Source organism: Triticum urartu, chromosome 6, assembly GCF_003073215.2.
Source record: "Triticum urartu cultivar G1812 chromosome 6, Tu2.1, whole genome shotgun sequence".
Classification (NCBI taxonomy): Eukaryota; Viridiplantae; Streptophyta; class Magnoliopsida; order Poales; family Poaceae; genus Triticum; species Triticum urartu.
The window spans coordinates 120,896,378-120,921,423 of NC_053027.1; positions in this window are offsets into that span (position 1 = coordinate 120,896,378).

Consider the following 25,046-nt stretch of genomic DNA (forward strand, 5'->3'; position numbering starts at 1 on the left):
CACACTGGTTCCAACACCCTGACACCATGTTACTAGCATAAACTTAGCCGGTCACAACAAAAAACAACCCTCTGGTCGCACTTGTAGCACCTGGCTCCGCTGGTCGCCACATCGGCGGTCACCAGTTTGAGCATACACCAACAACGGTTGCAGCTTCTCCGCTCGATGGTTCCAATATGGCCAGTTCGCACTTCCAACATGACCAACCGCTGGTTGCAACTTTTTAGCCCATAGGTTCCAGCACGTCCGCAGGTTGCAGGACCTGTGGACGCCAACATAGCACTGCCCCCCGCCACTTATAGCCAGTCACCGCGCTGTCCCCTCCCCATATTGCAACACTGCCATGCCCCGTGCAGGACTATCCGGCGGCCACCATTGACCCCCCCCCTCACGATGCCCGTGTAACAGCCATAAGCAAGCCCTTTCGAATCAGCGCCCCCCGGCCAGCCTCATAGCACCCCTGCGAGACTGCGACGTGGTGGCGCCGGTGCGCAGGAGCCGGTGGGGAGAGGAGGGGGGTGGGCGTCTCAGGGAGACAAGATCCATGACGGGAACCGCTCAACGGAGAGAAAGGGAGGGGGTTGTGCTCGGGGAGATGGAAATGATGGGGATAAGGATGTGATACGGGAGAAATATAGCGGTGGGTGGGCCAAGGCTGACGCGTGTGGTCGGCGTGTGGCTCGGCTAGTCGACCGTAGTGAATCATTTAACAAAAAGTAAAATTACTCCCTCTGTACTACAATATAAAAGCGTTTTCCGGGTTGCGGCGTTTCGGTGCCAAGATTCATCTACACCCGGTTAGAAAAAAATTCAAACAATTCCATTTTTTTGTGCGGTAGAAACTTTGGTGCGTGAGGCCCGCTTCAAATTTCAAATCATTTGGACATCTGAGCAGCTCTTAGCAAAAAAGACAAATTGGACCAAAACAATACATGAACGGTAAACTTTTTTATAGACCCCCAATTTGTCTTTTTTCGCCGAGAGCTGCTCAGATGCCCAAATGATTTGAAAATTGGAGCGGATCTCACGCATCAAATTGTCTACCGCACAAAAAAAGAATTTTTTGAATTTTTCTAATATTTGTTTTGATTTTTTTCGTCAATGCGGGTGCAGATGAGCTCGGGTGCAGAGATGAATTTTCGCATTTTCCGCTTCTACATTATGTGACAAAGAGAGTATTTCATAAATTTGGTACACGCACTCTGATGATCATTGTACCTAATTTCGTGTGGGCGGTCAACATCGTAGCAATTAAAATACGCACTTACTACTACACATTGGTACGCTATCTATACGTCTCGCGCCAAACCGTGTTGAACAATCGCATTCGTAGGTACAGTGAACCCAAACAGCAACAACACCGACAAAAAGAAAAGAAATATACAAACAACAGGACCGGTTGCTGCTCCCCTGCCTCAAGTCGTCAACAGCCAAATCCCGTGTGTAGCGCCATGGAGTACGTAGGTAGCCATGTAGACAGACTATCAACAGTATCTAAGCACTGATTGTTATGTATACATGTACTTCATTCGGTCTTTTCTACTCTGTATATTAGGTTTGTCCGAAGTCAATCTCATCCAACTTTGATCAAATTTATATAAAAAATTATAGACATTCACATAACAACACAAATATCATTAGATTCACCTTGAAATATATTTTCATATTATATTTATTAGATATTATAGATGCTAATAATTTCTAATATAAATTTGATCAAACTTAGCAAAGTTTGACTCTGGACAAATTAGATTCATCTTGGAATATATTTTCATATTATATTTATTAGATATTATAGATGCTAATAATTTCTAATATAAATTTGATCAAACTTAGCAAAGGACCGGAGTATTTCTCTTCTTGTGAGCTGATCTGAGCACTGATTCGAACTTGTTGAGTACCACTCCGTCTTTTAGACCAAGTTGCGACACAATCTCGGGCGACTAGTGCTGGCGACCCATGTGCGTTCACGTTGCCTGAACATGGAGATTGGACATTGACTTTGCTTCCTTGCCGCCACATGTTTGGCTGCGCGAGCGCCTCCCCAGTCACCTCCCGATAGGCACCACGATCCGCCACACGCACGCCCACCCCATGCGGCCACCACGCGCGCGCGACGCCCCCCTGCGACACACACACACACACGGAATTTTCATACATAGGTGCTCATCCACTCCCCGTGCATCGCGTCGTGAGGCTTCCCCCTTGTGTTAGTGTTAGTCATCTTTAACGTTGGCCTGTAAATTGAACCCGTATTCATCTGTGGATCGAAGATCGGTCCATAAACACGGACACAAAAGACGACCATCTAAAATTAATCATATATCGTCTGCCAGTAAAGTATCTTTTTGATTAGAAAGCGCGCCGGATCTTACAATAACACCGCATCGCCCGATTACAATAAAAAAGAAGCAAATATGTGTTAGCTCCCTGGTCGGCCATACATGTGGCTATCCCGGGGCACATCGTCCTGGTCAAGGCTGTCCTTACGGCGATTGCGATATATCACCTCACCCCGTTGGACCTACTTGTAGAAGTGAGGAAAAAGATTGATAGTCTCAGACGTGCCTATCTCTGGACAGGATGTGATAAGGTGACGGGAGGCAAGTGCAAGGTGAACTGGGATCTAGTTTGTAAGCCCAAAGTTCATGCGGGTCTAGGTGTGCTCAACCTGGAGAAATTTGCTACTGCTCTACGCCTCCGTTGGTTGTGGTTTGAGTGGGCGGATCCGCCAAAACCATGGGCCCGGATGGGAACGCCTTGCTCTAACAAGGATAAAGATCTCTTTGCGGCGGCCACGACGGTTACCATTGGTGATGGCAACAAGACTATTTTCTGGGAATCCTCTTGGCTGAATGGTTTTCGACCCAAAGACATCGCGCCTAAAATCTTTGAGATTTCAAAAAGAAAGAACTGTGTGGTTAGCAAGTCTTTGGACAACAATTTTTGGATCCATCAGATCAACACCACACAGGGCCTCACCTTGACGCACTTGCAGGAGTTCGCCAACCTCTGGGAGATGGTTGCCGGTGTCACTCTAAGCCAAGATAAACAAGACACTATTTCATGGGAATTCACTACCAGCAGAGAGTACACGACATCCTCGGCTTACTTGGCGCAATTTGCGGGACTCACCTACAGTACCAATACTTCCATGATCTGGAAGACGTGGGCTCCTCCCAAATGCAAGTTCTTTACTTGGCTAGTTCTCCAGAACCGAGTCTGGACGGCCGATCGCTTATCTCGGCGGGGATGGCCCAATTGCAACCTTTGCCCCCTTTGCAAGCAAGTTCAAGAGTCTGCTGCCCACCTGCTATTTCAGTGTAGATTCACGAATAGAGTTTGGAATGAGATTACCATTTGGCTGGGAATCCATGACTGCTCACCAATGATTTGGCGAAATGAAGTTTCTGTTCAAACTTGGTGGCAAAAGGCGGTGAGCAACGCGAAAGGTTCTTGCCTCCATTATGATGCTTGTCTCATGGGAGATATGGAAAGAACGAAATGCCAGAATTTTTCGCAACGCCGCGACTCCGACCACAATTATTGTCACGAGAATTAAAGAGGAGGCCCACCTGTGGACTTTGGCTGGGGCCAAGCATTTGAGTAGTCTCATGTTGCGAGAGTAGTCTTTTTTTTTGTCGCGTTGCGACATATGTCTGAACCTCCTCTCTTATTTAATGAAAATGGCAAATCTTTTGCCTGGCTTCAAAAAAAATGTGTTAGCGAACCTACTAGTGTGCTGGGTTGGGCCATATGCTGCTCGGCTTGGGCTGCACGGAGGCCTGGCAAGGAAGCAACTACATATACGAGGCAATCGGCAATAGGCAAGTTGGCTAAAATCTAGACCGCTTATGTATCTTCTTCCTCTGTTCGTGTTCCTCTCCTCCCCTGCCATGGCCTCATCCTCCAAATCAATGGCTTGTAGTTAGAATCAGTAAGCAATTGGCATATATACTACTGTGCTGTTAATATTTGATATTCAGAGCCATTCCCACCACCTTTCTCCTTCAATTTCACCACTCATCCTCAATCCCATGGATTGGAAAGCACGACTCGTTAGCTCCATCAAGGCGGCTGTGGAGGCGGCCGTCAAACGCACGGTGCAGCCGGCTATCAAGGAGATGTGTGCCATGCTTGAGCGGTGGGCATCCACAACGTCGACAGCATCGCTTCTCTCATGCCTGCTGCGACCACCACCAAGACCTCCATCAACCGCGGGGCCACTCTACGGCTCGGCAACGACCTGGGCATGGCCGCACCTGACGGCGCTGACCTCACTACCACGTCGCACGCAACATGTTCGATGCAATGCCCAAGCTGCGCCATCACCATGTCAGTGTCTGCGCCCACTCCCGCCTCAACATTAGCTTCGTCCAAGGTCACCACCGGTGTCGTCCCTGAGCGCGGTTGCTTCGACCTCGAGCCAGCGGCCGTGGCCTTGAGTCCAACCCCCATGTTGGGCATCTCGGGCGACCGCTCAACCACGGTGAACTCCCTCACGCACGATGCTGTCTCCAACAACGGTTCGGCCATGGCCTCTGTGCGTGCGTCGACATCTACACAGATCCCCTCTACAATGCCTATGGAATCCGTCGACGCATCAGCTGCCACCTGCTCGACCACGAGCCCACGAGGGGACAATGCTACAACTCTCATCTCTGTCGCTGTGGAGGTGTCAGCAACAATCAAACCCGCTCCAAGTGTGGCCACCCCATTGGTTTGCCTAGATGATCTCCACCTCAAGCCGTACACATGTGCCATCAGCATGTTCCCATGTGTTCCTATGTCAGCGCCATCCAGGTGTTCTACAGAAAGTTTAGACCAAGACACCAGCACGGAATCGCCAGAATCTGCACTCGGCATATGTCCGCTCACGAGAGTAGTGTGTGCCTACTTCCACTCTAGTCTTGTGCCACTAAGTGCTGCAGTTTTGAGGAGCGCTCGTGTCAAGAAGGTCAACATGTTCCAGTTCACTGGTACAACGACGTGCTAAACAAACGGTTTTTAACTCTTTTTCGTGGCGGCATTTGGAACCGTCGTCAAGTGAGTGTGTGCGATAGGGTGTCCTTCCCACACGACCCAGAAATCGTCGGGGATAGGCCCTCCTAGGACCCAGGCTGGGGCCGTGTGCGATTCGGTGAGGCATCGAAACCCAATCATTTTCGTAGGTATGTACATCCCACACGGTAATCTGAGAAAATCATTTCCGTAAGTATGTACATCCCACACGGTAAATCCCATAAAAACATTTCCGTAGGTATGTATATCAAACACAGTTAATCCAAGGAATTCGTTTATGTTCTTATGTACATCCCACACAGTCAATCCAAAAAAAACGTTTCCGTTCGTATGTATATCACACACAGTTCTTTGTGTGGAAACGTTTGTGCAAGGTGGTCTAACGCAAACAGTTTGCTGTCGGAAGCCGTGCGTGATTGTTAGTTGATCGAACACGCCTACTTTCTAGAAACCATGCTGGTTGTTTGAGTTCATAGCCCATGGTGCTGTCTGAGTAACCGTCTGCAATAGAAAACCCCAAATAAGCAGGGTAATTAGCCTATTATTGATAATCCATGTACTAATCAAACTGATATTTCTTATAAAACACGCCAGATATTTCATATCTGTATAAAAGCAACCAGGATTTCATAATCGAATTACATAAGATAGCTTCGGCACTCAGTTATGCCATTACACAACAGCACCAAGTTTCACATGCAGCATAAAAAACCTTTGGAAAGTAGCATCATGCACGGTAAATAGACAGACGAATCTCATCTGGAAAACTGCAGAAGCGGAAGGCAAATATTGAGCCTTCAGTGATGTTGAATTTCCTTGCAACTTTAGGCCAGTGGCTATGGATAATTGTCCGCTCAACTTTCGTCCTCTTCAGCAAGACTTCAATATTGTACCGTGGGTGTTGAATGAATACCTTCCTCGCCTCTTGACCATGCAGGTGGTTTGAGAGGTGATCATCGGTGAGCTGCTTTGAAAAGTATTGAAAAAAAAGCTATGCTTAAATCGCTGTTGTAAATTTTGAAATGGCGCAAGGGGTAAAAACAAGGTAAAAGAGTTGGTACCATCCTATAGTTGACTGATGTCTCCTTCATTTTGCAAACAAAGATCTTGTTGTTATTCGTCGCAAGTTTCTTCATCCTAACAATCTTTCTGAGTTTCTTGACTTGACTGATATTCATGGATATCTCATTTCCCCATATGCAAAATGGGTCGAACAGTGGGTCTAAGCCTTTTACAACAGGACCTACATGTGCAAGACCAAATTGTAAGAAATATAAATATTAAAATGATTCCCGCAACTGCACAATAATGTGCTATTAGCCAAAGGACTCTGCTTGAACAAACCTCGATGGTAAACCGCAACGTCTCTCATTGTTTCCCTTCAACACACATAAGGAAGATCTTGACCAGGTTAACTGAGAGTTGCCATACTATCAATAGAATATGTATTGAGTACAGCCAAATTCGATTGGTGTCACATGCATAACAATACAAAATTGTACCCACAGCAAATGAAAATCAAATTGCAGAATTGAACCAAACAGTTAAATGGACAGCAGACCAAAAGAACCAAAATAGTTAACTGATCACCACATTGCAGAATAGAAACATGTACTAGAAGACAAGACAGTTAACAAAACAAAGAATGCTTGAGAATAGTACTACGAAATGTAGCAATTATTGGACCAAAGTGTTAACTGAACATTACATTTCAGAGGACTAAATTGTTAACTGAACATTAGATTGCATATTAACATTACAGAGGACAAATCACTAGAAGGCACTGGCGGTGGCCTCGAGAAAACATCACGAACTTTATTTTAAAGTAGACAACCGTGTGGCGGTGTCGACGGTGGCCTCGAAGACGAGGTGCTCCTCCAAGATCTGGCGGTCGACACGCATGGCAGCCATAGCGACCTCGTTCGCGCGTGCAGCCACATGCTACTTCGCTCCACATTATAATGCGTGTAAAATGGCTGTGGGCGGCGCTTAATTGGAGGAGGGGGTTAGTGATTTCGATGGAAGGTGTCGCTCCGTCGGTCGGGGCATGTGGGACGGGAAAGGAGGAGGATGGTGTGTGTGGAGTGTGGATTACCTGACCATATCGATGAGACCACGCAGCAAGAAGAAGTGTCGGCGGCGAGGAGGCCGCGCAGCAAGAAGAAGGGTCGCTGGCGAGGAGGCAGCGCTGCAAGAAGAAGGGTCACCGGCGAGGAGGCGGCGCTGCAAGAAGAAGGGTAGCCGGCGAGGAGGCGGCGCTGCAAGAAGAAGGGTCGCCAGTGAGGAGGTTGAGCTGCCAGTAAGCAGTAGTGAAGGTTTGAACTTGAAAAGCAAGAAGGAACAGTGGAAATGTGGCTTTTGGTAGGAGGAAGGGGGCGGGGAGATAGATATTTCTGCGGTGACCAAATTTTTTTGCTCGGTGTCACGAGAAACTGGCGTGCAAGTGTGGTTCAAGCGGGGGCGGTGGACTGTACACGACGAAGCTTCCTGCGTAAGCTAGACAAGACGGTGTGCCAAGATATTTTATATCGCATCCCACACGATTCTTTCTAGTAAACTGTTTGTTGTATACCTGATTTTTTCATTATGTTTTGAAAAACAACATGGTGTTACGAGGGAAAGGATGGTGTTTGAATTGCTAGAACATTTACATTCAGTGAACATGCTACTAACACATGAGTGTCGTGTTTAAATTTGGAGTTATTCTAGATTCGTTTGGCATTTTTATGCATTAATTAAGTTTCTTCATATTTAATGTGCATAATTCAAATTTGAACTACAAGCACATGCTCTAAATGCATCAAAGTTTGTTGAAAAATCAAATGTGTGTCTTTGGGTGAATTTATAGGTCCCATGCAAGAAATGAGAATAAAATTCAAACATTTGGGTGTCATGGCTCGGCCGGAATGATTGAGAAACTTGGTTTTTTTAATTCCTGTAAATCCAAAACACGGCTGAAAATCATGAAACTTGACATGGTGTCATGACATGGCACCAACATGCTGCAGTAATTTTTTGGCCGAACAGGGACAAGCTTTGGTGTAAACTTCTTACAAACCAGAGCTTCCCTCAAGAAGGCTCTTGGTTCCGAGAGGGAACGTGTCACCTCTGTGTGTGAAACGACATACGTACACTGACTTCTCTCGCCTTAATTTTTGTACACTCGCAGATTAGACCAAATAGAAGTACCGTGCTAAATTTTGGAATTATTCCGTGTTCGTTTGGCCTTTTTTATACATTAATTGAGTTTCTGGGCATTTAATGTACACAATTCAAATTTGAACTATAAACACATGCTTCAGTGCACCAAAGTTGTTTGAAAAATCACATGTGTGTCCTTGGATAAATTTCTAGGTCCCATGCAAGAGATGGGAGTGAAATTCAAACATTTGAGCATCGTGACTCGGCCGGAAAGATTGAGAAACTTGGTTTTTTAATTACTGTAAATCCAAAACACGCCTAAAATCATGAAACTTGGCATGGTGTCATGACATGGCACCAACATGCTGCGGTAAATTTTTTGGCCGAATTGGGAAAAGCTTTGGTGTAAGCTTCTTGCAAACCGGAGCTTCCCTCAAGAAGGCTCGTGGTTCCGAGAGGGAACGTGTCACCTCCGTGTGCGAAACGACATATGTACACTGCCTTCTCCCGCCTTAATTTTTTTACACTGACAGTTTAGACCAAATAGAAGTACCATGCTAAATTTTGGAATTATTCCGGATTTGTTTGACCTTTTTATACATTAATTGAGTTTCTGCGCATTTAATGTGCATAATTCAAATTTGAACTACAAGCACAGGCTCCAGTGCATCAAAGTTGTTTAAAAAATTACATGTGTGTCCTTGGGTGAATTTCTAGGTCGCATGCAAGAGATGTGAGTGAAATTCAAATAGCTGGGCGTCGTGGCTCGGCCTGAAAGATTGAGAAACTTGGTTTTTTAATTCCCGTAAATCCAAAACACGCCTGAAAATTATGAAACTTGGCATGGTGTCATGACATGGCACCAACATGCTGCGATAATTTTTTTGGCCGAATTGGGACAACCTTTGGTGTAAGCTTCTTGCAAACCGGAGATTCCCTCAAGAAGGCTCTTGGTTCCAAAAGGGGACGTGTCACCTCTGTGTGCGAAACAATATACGTACACTGCCTTCTCCTGCCTTAATTTTTGTACACTTGCAGATTAGACTAAATAGAAGTATCGTGCTAAAATTTGGAATTATTCCGTGTCGTTTGGCCTTTTTATACATTAATTGAGTTTCTGCGTATTTAATGTGCATCAAAGTTGTTTGAAAAATCAAATGTGTGTCCTTGGGTGAATTTCTAGGTCTCATGCAAGAGATGGGAGTGAAATTCAAACATCTGGGCATCGTGACTCGGCCAGAAAGATTGAGAAACTTGATTTTTTAATTCCTGTAAATTCAAAACACGCCTGAAAATCATGAAACTTGGCATGGTGTCATGACATGGCACCAACATGTTGCGGTAATTTTTTGCTCGAATTGAGACAAACTTTGGTGTAAGCTTCTTGCAAACCGGAGCTTCCCTCAAGAAGGCTCGTGGTTCCTGTCGTGGTTCTAAGTCTGACAGTAATGTAGGGGGTAGGTATGGAGAGGCAAGATCTTAGCTATGGAGTAGTTGTAAGCACACGAGGTTTACGAGTTCAGGCCCTTCTCGGAGGAAGTAATAGCCCTACGTCTCGGAGCCCGGAGGGGGTCGACTAGATTATGTGTGTATGAATCATAGGGGTGCGAACCCTTTACACTGAGGAGGGGGTGGCTTATATAGAGTTCGCCAGACCCCTCCGGCCCTCAGTTATGCAGGGTTTTAAGTACATTAAGGTCGGGCGTTACTGGTAACGCCCCTAATAAAGTGCTATGATGATCATAAAAGCTACTTAATGACCGACCGTTAGCATGCGGAGTGACTTTAGGTCTCCTGGCCGTCGAGTGGTTGGATCTTGGTCGAGTGATTGCTTCTTGGTCGAGTGTCTTCGAGTCTGTCGAGTGGAACACCTCCAAGTCGATTGAAAGGTGATTTCTTCTAGAGATGTCCTTGGGTAGGGCAGATAGGACAGGTCCATGACCCTACCCTAGGTACATAGCTTCATCATTAGCCCCCGAATGTATCGAGGTTTGAGTGGGGAAGGAGTTGAGAACTTCTCCGACTCATTTTTCATGTCGTGAGCATATCTTGTTTCAGATCAATGAACCTGAGTGACGACAGCAACTTCCTTTTCAGTCTCCTTGATCCATTCTTAGTTTTTTGTCGAGTGAGTTTCTTTACTTGAAAAGCTCCGAGTGATGGTGTGGAGGAGGTCTTCCATCTGACAAGCTATTCTGCTGCCCGCAGATTTCATGGGATTCGAATTTTGGGAAGCACGCGGGGCAGGGGAGGCCGCAGTAATCGGATGGGATAGGGCAGAGCCGCCTCGATCTCCGCGCCACCTTTTTCGCCACGTATCGTGTGCGCGACTGTTGCGGGATTTAACAGGATTGTTCAGGCCTACCAGTCAGCCACTCGGAAGTAACCTCATATAAGGCGTCAGACCGGGGTTTCTTGAACAATGCGTTCTCATTTCCTCTCCTCCTCTTCAGGCTTCTTCGTCGCGCTCGTTCTCGCCCCAGCGGAGCCGCTCCGTATGTGTCTCGCCGGCGACGATGGGGAAGGAGAAGACGGCGGCTCTGGAGCGGGCGAAGAAGGCGACGACAAAGGCGAAGGGGAAGGCGACCAGTCGGGGTGGATCTTCCTCGCGAGCCGGCCTGCCGAAGGGCTGGATCCAGGGCGACTGGATCCGCTCGACGATCCGCCAAGAAGACCTCGACGACCTAGCCGACGGAGGACTAATCCCCCATGGATCGGCGCGGCTTTCGGGGAAGGAATCCGAGCCGCAACCTCGGGAGGGTGAGCGCGTTCTCCTTGCCACCCACGTCGACCGTGGGTTTTCCTTGCCTCCTCACCCTTTCTTTCGGGGATTTCTGAATTTCTTTGGGGCACAACTCCACCACTTCACTCCCAACACAATCGTGTATCTTGCTGCCTTCGTGTCTTTGTGCGAGAATTTCTTGGGTTGTCGGCCTCATTGGGGTCTTTTCAAGCACATTTTCACCTGTCGTTCTCAGACGGTGAAAAAGGCCAACCCGAGTGATGAGAGAACACAAGTGATTTAGATGTGTGGGGGTCTTGGTGTTTAGATGAGAGGGAAAAGTTCCTTTCCGGCCATGATTCTTCCCGACTCGGTCCGCGGATGGCAGTCGACCTGGTTTTACTGCAAAGACCAGCTGACGCCAGGGCAGTCGACTGGCCTCCCTCCTCTTACCATGGACCGAGTGAGGAAACCCTCCTCTTTGAAGGTGATCCCGGAGGAGAGGGCGCAAGTTAGGGTGCTGGTCGAACGGGTGGTCTAGCTTATTCGTGACGGGGTCACTGGTATGGATCTCTTGGAGGTTTTCCTTCGGCGGCGCATCCAGCCTCTTCAAGCTCGAGACCATCCGATCTGGATGTATTCGGGTCTTGACGACACCACTCGGATTCTCCCGGAGGAGGTCGATGACGACACACTGGAGGGGTGGCTGTCGGGCATAACCGGAAACAAGGACAACCCCAGGGGAGCCAGGAGAGTTCCTCCATTCGACCAGTCCCATGAACCAGAAAAGGTCCGATTCTGAGCTTTTGATTATAATCTGAATTCACTCGCGCAGTGGCCTATACTGCGTCGACTGACTTTGTTCTTCATGCTTTCTTTCAGGCCCTTATCGAAATGTACTCAATGCCCAACGAAGACCAAGAGCAAGACCCGGAAGGAGAGGCGAGCGGCGGCGACAGTGGCGAATGACATTCTGACGGAGAAGGGGACGAAGAAAGCGATGACTCAAGTGACGAAGAAGAAGTCGAGTCGCCTCCTCGCAGGGAGAGGCGATCCAAGCTTGACCAAGAACGACCGAGCGCCCGTGAAAAGGCGATTGCTCAGACTGGTCAGTCTTCAAAGCGTCCTCGGACATCTTCACCAACCCCAACTGAAAAAGCGTCAAAGCATCCAAAAGTTGCAGAGCAGAAGCCTCGGAAGGCGTTGCTGAAGATTAAGATTGACATCCCCGTCGCTTCTGCGTGAGTGTCTCCATTTGTATTCACTCGATGCTCCGTGCTGTTTATTTTTTCTTGATTTAACCAGACGAACTTTGGAACTGGCAGCGCTGCTACTTTCGGGACCTCAGCTTACAGGGATGAGGATGAGGTAATGGAGGATGCAGTCACTTCCAATCTGGGTATGATTTCTGTCATTCTGTCTTTATTTGGTCGACTCAACTGCAATGTGTACCATTGGGTGATGTGATTTTGGCGATTGATCTTTGAACAGCTCCTAACATTATTGACCTCCCCGATGATGATGATGAAGAGCCTGAGAGGCCTTTGACGAGGAAAAATAGGAAAGCTCCTGCAAGCAAGGTGTCACAGTCGACGCTGATGGCGGAACCAGTCGTTCAGGACGCTGGTGATGCCAATCGGGGTTCTGTTTCCTTCACCGTACCATTGTCGAGTGCACTGCCTTCTTCGTCGACTGCTCAAGCTCCTGCCGACCCACCTTCAGTTTTTGCGAACCATCATGTCCCAGAGGACAAAGTGAATGCTGCCAAGGAAGCCATACGCCAGGCGGGTGTTATGATGGAGAAGATGAAGGCGGTGCGGGACGCCAGTCAGACCGCCTATGACGCCAGCTCGGCTCTCCAAAGCAATGTTCAGGTCAGTTGGTCACCACTTGTTCTGTTAGGATATGCTATCTGAAGACTCTCTTTCCAAAAATCTTTGCATTTGTACACCCACTGGGTGCGTCGATTGAATTTTTGGACTAGTGGGGGCACGCTGAGTGCACCCACTGGGTGTAGTCCCCGAGACTACAGTGGACTGCTGGCAGTCGACTGTAGTCTTTGTATTTTGATTCTTTCGCTCGATCTGGTCTGGCCGTGTCGAGTGTAAACCGAACCGGTGGGGGCACGCAAAGTGCACCCACTGGGTGTAGTCCCCGAGACTATGGTGGACTGCGGGCAGTCGACCGTAGTCTTAGTATTTATTGTCTTTGTCGTTTTTCGATGTAAAATAACTTCCCCTCCCTGATTGCAGAAATCTTGTGATCTTGGAGCTCGCTTTGCTGACTTGGAGAAACAGCAGATCCAGCTAAACCTTGACCTAGAATTGGCTCAGCAAAATCTGAAAAAAGCTCAAGACGAGGCCGCTGGTATGGAAGGTAACTGATTGCCGACTGAACTTCAATATATCTCTTTGGTCTCTTTTTTGATTCGATTATTTCTTTTGCAGAGAAAATGAAGTTGGCTCTAGACAAGAAGGACTCGGACCTCGCTGCCGTGCAAAAAGCAGCCCAAGACAAAACCGTTCTCGTGGACGAGAAGCTTGCTTCAGTCGAAACGCTTGAAGGAGAGGTGACTAGACTGATATCTTGTCTTAATGAAGCTAACCGCGAAGTGACCAGCCTGAAGAAGGATAAGGTCGCCCTGAACAAAAAGTTGGAGTCTGCGATCCGCAAGAGGAACGACACAGAAGCTTATCTAAGGGCCCTTGCCAAGAAGCTTTATCTCGTGCTGGGAGGTATTTCTTTTAATCTGACTGTGTTGATGCTTGCCATCGGATTTTGCTCGGTTGATTGAACTGACTTTTGGCTGCAGAACTTTATCAAGACTTTGATGAAGAAACTGGAAGGGTCGAGACGGGTCTGGACCCTATCGCTTCCCCGGTCTGCGACGAAACTGCGATGAACGTGTTCCGACTGGAGTCCCGTATCGCCAGCGCCACAAGCTACCTCGCACGCGTGAAGGAGGTTGTCTCTCAAATTGACTCAACGCTTTGGCCGGGGGCGATGCTTCAGAATGATTTGGAATCTCTGATGACTCGACTGAACGAGATCCCTGGCCGAGTGCAAGAATGGAAGAAATCCTCCGCCCGGTGTGGTGCTGATGTGGCACTGTCCCTGGTGCGAGTCCATTGCAAGGAGGCTCGTGAAGACAAGCTGGCTGCGATCAAAGTCGCTAACACCAAAAAGCACGACTTCCAGTCCTTCATGGAGACTTTCATTGCTGCCGCTACTCGGATCGCTGATGGGATCGATCTGGACTCGTTCCTGGAGCCTGCCAGCCCTCCTCCGGCCGAGTGAGCAATCTTATGAAACTTGGATACGCTTTAAATTTGCCTCGGAATGCCTAGTAGTTTTTGTAACCGTTAAACTCTTTCGGGCTGAATGCCCGAGTACTTCGATCTGCGGCCTGGAACCTTTAGGATTTATCTGAACTTGGTTTATCGTTGAATATCTTCATGAATTCTTCGTCGAGTGGAACTCGTTCTTCACTCGAGACAACTTTTGTATTTGTGGCGCAGCTCTGAAGGAGAAGGTAGCAGTCGACCTGCACCTCGTCGTCCTTGCGGGTCGGGATGGATCGCACGTTGCATTTGTGGCGAAGCTCCGAAGGAGAAGGTAGCAGTCGACCTGCACCTCGTCGTCCTTGCTGGTCGGGATGGAGCGCACGTTGTATTTATGGAGAAGCTCCGAAGGAGAAGGTGGCAGTCGACCTGCACCTCGTCGTCCTTGCGGATTGGGGTGGAGCGCATGTTGTATTTGTGGCGAAGCTCCGAAGGAGAAGGTGGCATTCGACCTGCACCTCATCGTCCTTGCGGATTGGGATGTGTTTCGTACTTAGGCGAGTACTGGATTGCAGCTAAGCCTCCGAGTGGGAGGGTCGCTCTCCACTCGGTAGGATTTTTTAAACTTAGACGAGTACTGGACTGCAGCTAAGCCCCCGAGTGGGAGGGTTTCTCTCCACTCGGTAGGATTTTTTAAACTTAGGCGAGTACTGGACTGCAGCTAAGCCCCCGAGTGGGAGGGTCGCTCTCCACTCGGTAGGATTTTTCAAACTTAGGCGAGTACTGGACTGCAGCTAAGCCCCCGAGTGGGAGGGTCGCTCTCCACTCGGTAGGATTTTCAAACACTTAGGCGAGTACTGGACTGCAGCTAAGCCCCCGAGTGGGAGGGTCGCTCTCCACTCGGTAGGATTTTCAAAGACTTAGGAGAGTACTGGACTGCAGCTAAGCCCCCGAGTAGGAGGGTGGCTCACCACTCGGTAGGATTTTCAAACACTTAGGCGAGTACTGGACTGCAGCTAAGCCCTCGAGTGGGAGGCTGGCTCACCACTCGGTAGGATTTTTAAATACTTAGGCGAGTACTGGACTGCAGCTAAGCCCCCGAGTGGGAGGCTGGCTCACCACTCGGTAGGATTTTCAAACACTTAGGCGAAACGGGTTCGTAGCTAAGCCCCCGAGTGGGAGGCTGGCTCACCACTCGGTAGGATTTTCAAACACTTAGGCGAAACGGGTTCGCAGCTAAGCCCCCGAGTGGGAGGCTGGCTCACCACTCGGTAGGAAATTATTTTTACAAACTTAGGCGAAACGGATTCGCAGCTAAGCCACCCACTGGGGGATTTCTTACGCAAACAAAAACAATAACAATCACTGGGAAAATTATAACACTCTTGTCTTTGATAAATAAACTACAGAAGTTTTTCTTATTACATCCCATCCGAGTGAGAATTCAAGTATAAAAGGGGCGGAGCAGCTCCGCATTCCAGGCTCGTGGCTCATCAATCTGGCGATCGACATTATAAAGGTGGTACGCTCCATTGTGGAGGACTCTGGTGACTATGAAGGGACCTTCCCAAGTAGGAGCGAGTTTGTGTGGTTTCTGTTGATCCACTCGGAGGACCAAGTCTCCTTCTTGGAAGGCTCGGCTCTTTACATTTCTGGCATGGAATCGATGCAAGTCCTGTTGATAGATGGTCGATCGGATCATGGCCATTTCTCTTTCTTCTTCCAGGAGGTCGACTGCGTCCTACCGGGCTTGTTCTGCTTCATCTTCAGAGTAGAGCTCGACTCGGGGTGCGTTGTGAAGCAGGTCACTCGGCAAAACTGCTTTGGCTCCGTAGACCAGAAAGAATGGGGTTCTTCCAGTCGACCGGTTCGGGGTTGTCCTCAATCCCCAAAGAACTGATGGAAGCTCGTCAACCCATGCACCTGCTGCGTGCTTGAGATCGCGCATCAGTCGGGGTTTCAGTCTTTTGAGAATTAAGCCGTTTGCTCTTTCCACTTGTCCATTCGACTGGGGGTGAGCGACTGAAGCGTAGTCGACTCGTGTGCCTTGAGAGGCGCAAAAGGCTCTGAATTTGTCAGAATCGAAGTTTGACCCATTGTCAGTGATGATGTTGTGCGGAACTCCATATCTGAATATCAACTCTCTGATGAAACTGATAGCAGTGCAAGCATCAAGATTCTTGATAGGCTTAGCTTCAATCCATTTGGTGAACTTGTCGACTGCTACTAGCACATGAGTGAAGCCGCTCCTGCCCGTTCTCAGTGGTCCAACCATGTTCAGTCCCCAAACAGCAAAGGGCTAGACGAGTGGAATGGTTTTCAGGGCTGACGCGGGTTTGTGCGACATATTGGAGTAAAACTGACATCCTTCACATTTGTCGACTATTTCTTTCGCCATTTCATTCGCCCTTGGCCAGTAGAATCCCGCTCGGTATGCTTTAGCCACAATGGTCCGAGAGGACGCATGATGACCACAGGTCCCCAAGTGAATATCATCAAGGATTATCTGACCTTCTTCTGGTGTTATACACTTCTAACTGAGTCCAGTCGCACTTTCTCTATACAACTGTCCCTTTATGACTGTAAAGGCCTTGGATCGACGGACGATCTGTCGAGCCTCTTCTTCGTCCTCTGGGAGTTCTTTCCTTAGGATGTACGCGATGTACGGTACCGTCCAGTCGGGAGTGATGACCAAAACTTCCATGATCAGGTCGACCACAGCTGGAACTTCAACTTCAATCGGATCCATGGCACTTTTTGGCTGCGGGGCTTCTTCAGTGAAGGGATCCTCCTGAACTGATGGTGTGTGGATGTGTTCCAAAAACACATTGCTGGGAATGGCTTCTCTTTTGGAACCTATTTTCGCCAAATCATCAGCTGCTTGATTTTTCAGTCAGGGTATGTGATGAAGTTCTAACCCCTCGAATTTCTTCTCCAGCTTTCTCACTGCATTGCAATAACCAGTCATGGCCGGACTTCTGACGTCCCACTCCTTCATCACTTGATTAACCACCAAATCCGAGTCGCCATAGACCATGAGGCGACGGACGCCGAGTGAAATGGCCATGCGCAACCCATATAAAAGTGCTTCATATTCTGCTTCGTTATTGGAGGAATCGAAGTGGATTTGAAGAACATATCTGAGCTTATCTCCTCGGGGGGAGACCAATACTACTCTGGCACCGGAACCATTCAGCATTTTGGAACCGTCGAAGAACATGGTCCAATGCTCCGAGTGAACCTGAGTCAGCAGTTGTTGTTCGATCCACTCGGCGACGAAATCTGCTATTGCTTGGGACTTGATAGCTTTCTTTGCCTCAAACTTGATATCTAGAGGAAGGAGTTCAATCGCCCATTTTGCCACTCGACCAGTTGCATCTCTGTTGTGCAGGATCTCTGACAATGGAGCATCGCTGACGACTGTAATGGAATGATCAGCGAAGTAGTGAGAAACCTTCTTTATGGTCATATAAATCCCATACACAAGCTTCTGATAATGAGGGTATCTTTGCTTCGACGGGGTCAAAACTTCAGAAACATAATATGCTGGGCGCTGAACTTTGAAGGCTTTTCCTTCTTCTTCCTGCTCGACTGTAAGTACCGTACTGACGACTTGTCCCGTGGCTACGATGTAAAGCAGCAAAGGCTCTTTGCTGATTGGGGCAGCAAGCACCGGCTGGGTGGAGAGTAGAGCTTTGAGCTCTGCAAACGCTGCATCAGCTTCAGGAGTCCACTCGAACTTGTCTGACTTCTTCACCAATCGGTAAAGAGGCAATGCCTTTTCACCGAGACGAGAGATGAATCGACTTAAAGCGGCCAAGCAACCAGTATGCTTCTGGACGTCGTGCACTCGCACAGGACATTTCATCCGGAGTATAGTACCGACTTTTTCTGGATTGGCGTCGATTCCCCGTTCGGAAACGAGAAAACCGAGTAACTTTCCGCCAGGAACTCCGAATGTGCACTTTGATGGATTAAGCTTGATATCATACCTCCTGAGGTTGGCAAAGGTTTCAGCAAGGTCAGTCAGCAGGTCGGAACCCTTCCGTGACTTGACCACAATATCATCCATGTATGCTTCCACGTTCCGACTGATTTGAGTGAGCAAACACTTCTGAATCATCCTCATGAATGTGGCTCCGGCGTTCTTGAGGACGAATGGCATGGTAACATAACAGAAGCACCCGAATGGAGTGATGAAAGCTGTTTTGATCTCGTCAGGTCCATACAGACGGATCTGATGGTACCCGGAATAGGCGTCTAAAAAAGACAGTCGCTCACATCCCGTAGTCGAGTCGACTATCTGGTCGATGCGGGGGAGAGGAAAATGATCTTTCGGGCAGGCCCGATTGATATGTTTAAAGTCAATGCACATGCGAAGTGACTTGTCCTTCTTGGGGACCATGACAACGTTGGCGAGCCACTCGGAGTGGTAAATCTCTTGGATGAACTCCGCTGCTAAGAGCCGAGCCACCTCCTCACCAATAGCCTTTCTCTTCTGGACGGCGGACCGTCGGAGATGTTCTTTGACAGGTTTCACTTTTGAGTCGACTCGTAGGCGGTGCTCAGCCAGCCCCCTGGGAACACCCGGCATGTCAGAAGGCTTCCATGCGAAGATGTCCCAGTTCTCACGGAGGAACTGGATGAGCGCTTCTTCCTATTTGGAGTCGAGTGTTGTTGAGATATGAGTCGGAGCAGCACTGGGATCGGTCGGGTGAATGTGAACCGGCTTCGTTTCTCCAGAAGACTGAAAAGCTGATTCTGTAGCGGGCTTCTTGGCTCGCAACAAATCACTTGGGTCTACAGTCTTCTGGTACTCTTGCAGCTCCACCACTGCCATCTGAGCATCAGCGATCTTTGAGCCTTTCTAAAAACACTTTTCTGCTTTCTTCCGATTGCCCGTAACAGTGATCACACCTTTGGGACCAGGCATCTTCAATTTGAGATACACATAACATGGTTGATCCATGAAGCGTGCATAAGCTAGCCTGCCCAAAATAGCGTGATAAGCACTCTGGAAATCCACAACTTCAAACGTCAACTTTTCTTTGCGGTAATTCTTGGAATCACCGAAAACCACATCAAGAGCAATTTGGCCGAGTGACTCAGCCTTCTTCCCAGGAATGACTCCATGGAAACTCATGTTGCTGGTACTGATTCTGGACATTGGAATGCCCATCCCTTTCAATGTCTGAGCATACAGTATGTTCAAACCACTGCCACCATCCATCAAGACTTTGGTCAGTCGAGTGCCTTCAACAACTGGGTCGACCACCAAAGCTTGCCTCCCAGGGGTGGCAATGTGCGTTGGGTGATCGGACTGGTCGAATGTGATGGCAGTCTGAGACCACTTCAAATAACTGGGTGTCGTCGGAGCAACCATATTCACCTCACGGTTGATAACTTTCAGTCGACTTTTGCTTTCAACATCAGCAAAAATCATCAAGGTGGAATTGACCTGGGGGTATCCATCATCACTGTCTTCCTTGTCCTCAACTTTGTCCGACTCCTTTTCCTTATCTTTGGGTTGTTTGCCCTGGAACTGCTGGATCAAGAGCCGACACTGTCGAGTGGTATGTTTCGGGTAAATGAGCTTACCCTCTTCATCTTTCTTGGTGTGGATGTGACATGGCAAATCCAACACATCATTTCCGTCTTGGTCTTTAACTTTCTTGGGGTTCCAAGGCCCTTTGGGTTTTCCCTTAAACTTTCCTTGAGTTACAGCCAAGGCTTCCCCAGGAGCAGTTGGCTCAGCTTTCCGCTTCTGTTTCCGATTGGAATTTCCTCCTCCGGTTTCTTGGGGGACTGACTTGTACTTGCCACTCCGAAGTCGATCCTCATCTTCACCATTAGCATACTTGGTGGCAATCTCCATCATCCGATTCAGAGACATGTCTCCGGTTCGACCGAATTTCAGATTCAGTTATCTATACTTGACGCCTTATTTGAAGGCACAGACTGCTTGGTGATCAGGCACATTCTCTACCATGTGATGTAACGTGATCCATCTCTGGATGTAACCCTCAAAGTTTCATTCGGCTTTTGCACGCAAGACCGCAGTTCCGTCAGCCCTGCCGGTCGCTTGCATGTTCCTTCAAATGTGGTGACAAACACTCGGGCGAGATCTTCCCAAGTGTAAATGCTGCTGGGTGCTAACTGATTCAGCCACGCTCTGGCCGAGCCCTCCAACATGAGAGGCAGGTGCTTCATGGCCACTTCATCATTGCCACCGCCAATTTGGACAGCCACCCGGTAGTCCTCAAGCCAAGTATCGGGCTTGGACTCACCAGTGAACTTACTAACTCCAGTCGCCAACCTGAAGTTGGGAGGAATCACAGCGGCCCTGATGGCTCTACTAAAGCACTCTGGCCCCGAAACATCTACTCTGCTGCTGGTATGTGCATCTCTGTCGTGACCTTCTCGGTGAGCTCTGTTCCTGTCGACCAAACCTTGAACGAGAATGGATCTCGCATCAAAGCCTGGTTCCCTAGGGTTGACTGGAATCCTTCGCCCAACACTATGAGGGCGTCTGTCATCCTGCTGTCGAGGCACATACGATCCACTCCTCGGGGGAGGGGTGGGCACTCGACGTCGATCGTCACGATCGAATCGGTGATCATACTGCTCACGGTTTCCGTACTGATCACGCCGGTCCCCACGTCCCTCATGCCTCGGGGGCGATCTTGGGCTATGAGCCGACTGGACTGTGTCTGCAGCAATGGATCTGCTATGAATCCTGTTCCGCGACTGAGAAACAGCGGAATTCTGGTCTCCTGGTGCCGGAGTAATGCTCTGATCTGCAGCAAGCCTCTGCCAGCCTCTGACTGGGAAGGCTGAATCGACTCTGCTATACGGGCTGCAGCTGCTAAATTCTGAATCAGAGTTCGATATACCTGCGGGGGCGGAAAGAGCTGACGTCGACTGGATTCTGGAACCCGTTGTCGCGCACGCTCCTCGAGTGCTCGCTGGAGGTTCTCCAGTCGAGTGCGCTCAGCCAAGTTTGCCAGGCGCGCGTCCTCCAAGGCACGAGCCTCGGGGGTTTCTCCAACGATAGGAGTGTGCAGTGCATCCATGTTCCGGTGACGAAGTTCTTCTCTCTGCAGCGACATGAGAGGCTCGGGGAGATATTCCTCATGGGGATGCGACGGGTCGCCTCCACCTGCGCCTCCGTCGGTGCGGGGAAAACGGGGAGGACTGCGCGATCCATCGACCATCAGAACCTCCGCCGCCGGACCACTGTTGTCGCACTCGGATGCGGTCTCTGCGGAGCTAGTCGAACAGGCCGTAGAGGGATTCGTCGGGCTCGATCACCGCGACTTGAGGGGTGGCCCACTGGCGTGCCACCGCGTGTCTCACCCACCGCTGAAGTCTCGACCGACCGGAGCGCTTGCGCCGGCGGGAAACAGGGAGGGAGGACAACACAGGGGCCGATCGATAATGGGTCGACGGTTGCCGCAAGAGGACGCTGCGAACGCATGCGCGAAAGTGTGTTGCCCCGCGGACAGGGAGTGCGTCGACGTCGAGCGGAGCCTCTTGAAGCCAAGCGGAGTCGTCGGTGATGAACGTGAGCGTGCCGAGACGGATCTCGCAGCCCTCCACCAAAACTCCGCCAGAAACCATGATGATTTGGATCGGAAAAGATCGCAACTCCTCCAACAAATCGCTAAGACACCGGCCCCACGGTGGGCGCCAATTGTCATGGTTCTAAGTCTGACAGTAATGTAGGGGGTAGGTATGGAGAGGCAAGATCTTAGCTATGGAGTAGTTGTAAGCACATGAGGTTTACGAGTTCAGGCCCTTCTCGGAGGAAGTAATAGCCCTACGTCTCGGAGCCCGGAGGGGGTTGACTGGATTATGTGTGTATGAATCACAGGGGTGCGAACCCTTTACACTGAGGAGGGGGTGGCTTATATAGAGTTCGCCAGACCCCTCCGGCCCTTAGTTATGCAGGGTTTTAAGTACATTAAGGTCGGGCGTTACTGGTAACGCCCCTAATAAAGTGCTATGATGATCATAAAAGCTACTTAATGACCGATTGTTAGTGTGCGGAGTGACTTTAGGTCTCCTGGCCGTCGAGTGGTTGGATCTTGGTCGAGTGATTGCTTCTTTGTCGAGTGTCTTCGAGTCTGTCGAGTGGAACACCTCCAAGTCGATTGAAAGGTGATTTCTTCTAGAGATGTCCTTGGGTAGGGCAGTTAGGACATGTCCATGACCCTACCCTAGGTACATAGCTTCATAAGTTCCGAGAGGGAACGTGTCACCTCCGTGTGCGAAACGACATACGTACACTGCCTTCTCCCGCCTTAATTTTTTACACTGGTAGATTAGACCAAATAGAAGTACCGTGCTAAATTTTGAAATTATTCCATATTTGTTTGGCCTTTTTATACATTAATTGAGTTTCTGCGCATTTAATGTGCATAATTTAAATTTAAACTAGAAGCACATGCTCCAATGCACCAAAGTTGTTTGAAAAATCACATGGGTGTCCTTGGGTGAATTTCTAGATCCCATGCAAGAGATGTGAGTGAAATTCAAACATCTGGGCGTCGTGGCTCGGCCGGAAAGATTGAGAAACTTGGTTTTTTAATTCCTGTAAATCCAAAACACGCCTGAAAATCATGAAACTTGGCATGGTGTCATGACATGGCACCAACATGCTATGGTAATTTTTCTATCCGATTTGCGAAGACGCACACATTAACAATCAACAAAGTCATTTTGGAACAAGTGTTGTCACGTTACAAATTGGAAACACAATTGAAACCGTGGGCATTCTACTTACCAATTACGTGCGGCCACACATCCCCTTTTTTTGGCTAGGAGGTGCCGTGAGGGGTAGCTATTTGAGTACGGGAGGCATGCGATCAGACCCCTGCGCGTGCTCATTGGGAGGAGAGCCCTTTGACCGCTACCAGCCGCGCACCTCCCTCCCAACATCTCCATTAATGGTGCCCGAGCACTTGTTCTACGGCGTGGCTATATGTCTCACTGGACTGAGATTTAAGAGAGAAAAATGAAAATTTGAAAAGAAAGTTTTGCACCGATCTCGATGTAAGATCCGACGGACCTATTTAGTATCGACTGCGACTTATAGCAAGCATGATGAATATAAGGACGATGACAGTGTATAATAATTGTCTTACATATTTAGAAACATTATTAAAAAAGCCACATGCGGCAACGCCCGAAATACACAAGGGCAAAAGAAGAAGGAAGACAACGATCTGGCTCGCTGATCTCTACTTTCTTGATGCATTGCTGCAGGCCGCGGGAACTAGTCTCCGCGGCGAGCGGCGACTGAGGGAGTCCTGGATTAGGGGGTCCTCGGACAGCCGAACTATATCCCTTGGCCGGACTGTTGGACTATGAAGATACAAGATTGAAGACTTCGTCCCGTGTCCGGATGGGACTCTCCTTTGCGTGGAAGGCAAACTTGGCGATTCGGATATGTAGATCTCCTCCCTTGTAACCGACTCTGTGTGACCCTAGCTCCCTCCGGTGTCTATATAAACCGGAGGGTTTTAGTCTGTAGGACAACAACAATGATACCATAGGCTAGCTTTTAGGGTTTAGCCTCTCCGATCTCGTGGTAGATCAACTCTTGTAATACTCACTAGATCATGAAAGGCGCGCGTTGCTGCGCCCGTCCATTTCAGCGTTATAATATTAGTGACTGGCGCAATTGTATGAAATTAGTGTTTTAATCACGCGGTATAATTGCCACACATGCATGGACAGATCAAGTTTAGACGTGGCAGCAAAGACAAACTCCTAGTTTTGCAACAAATGAAAACAAACATCAAAGAGAAAAAATACAACCTATTAAAATGTCCAGTTCTACTAAAACACACAATTCCTGTTTGGTGAAATATAGAAGATGTAGCATCATACTCATCATCAGTTTGACAGAGTTGGGAAATAGTACGGTTTTTACAAACAGTAAGAGGATTGCTCTTTCAAAATATCCCCAAATACGAATATGTGCCATTCTGGTAAACATTGCAATGAGAATTGAGATAGAAAGTTGATAATCTGATTTTATATTTGTTCTCATGTTAAATGAAATACAGTATAAAGCAAAATATTTTTAAAAATGTACAAACGCTGATGCACATAACTAATCTCTTACTACATCACATCTGCACCGAGCATAAGAAGCAAACCTCGCAGTGCACAATCTGATGGATTTGCATCTCTCCTGCCATTTCTAGGAATTGAATTGAACCCAACCAACTGCCGTTGGAACACACAAAATCCATTAGCCGCTAGTCTGTAAAGAGGTGAATAAAACAGGCGAAATCCATTAGGCATTGTTTCTTCTTCCACAGAGTAATAGAAAAAATAATAATGAACTAAACGGCGATGAACTGAAGCGTCATATGGTGGACTATTGACTGCTGATGTATCTACTTGGTACAAATACAATAGCTCATCTGTAAAGTTACAAAATAACGGTTTTAATACTCAACAAAATTTTCTCTTACTAAATATGGGCAGAAACCTAGTACCAAATACACCTCACCCTTGATACTTACCTAATATCACGATAATTACTACCTGTCTTCGCCACATCTTTGAAGGCTTGAAGCTAGGCAAATAAAAATGTAGACCAAATCTAATGTAATTGAGTCTCAGTGTATGCATGTGCATATGTAAGTGCCCCTATACCTATGTGCACGCTATTGGTGGAGTAAAATTAGATACTTGCCTCAAGATAGGCAGAATATTAAAATAAGTAAATTAGTGCCGACATAATCATGTGATTTTGCTTCTTTTAAGGAGATTTATCCGATTGTACATAGCTGAGAGATACCTAGTGAAGCATAAAATATGTCATACTGACACTCGCACGATTAGCAGCAAATACCATTTAGTGT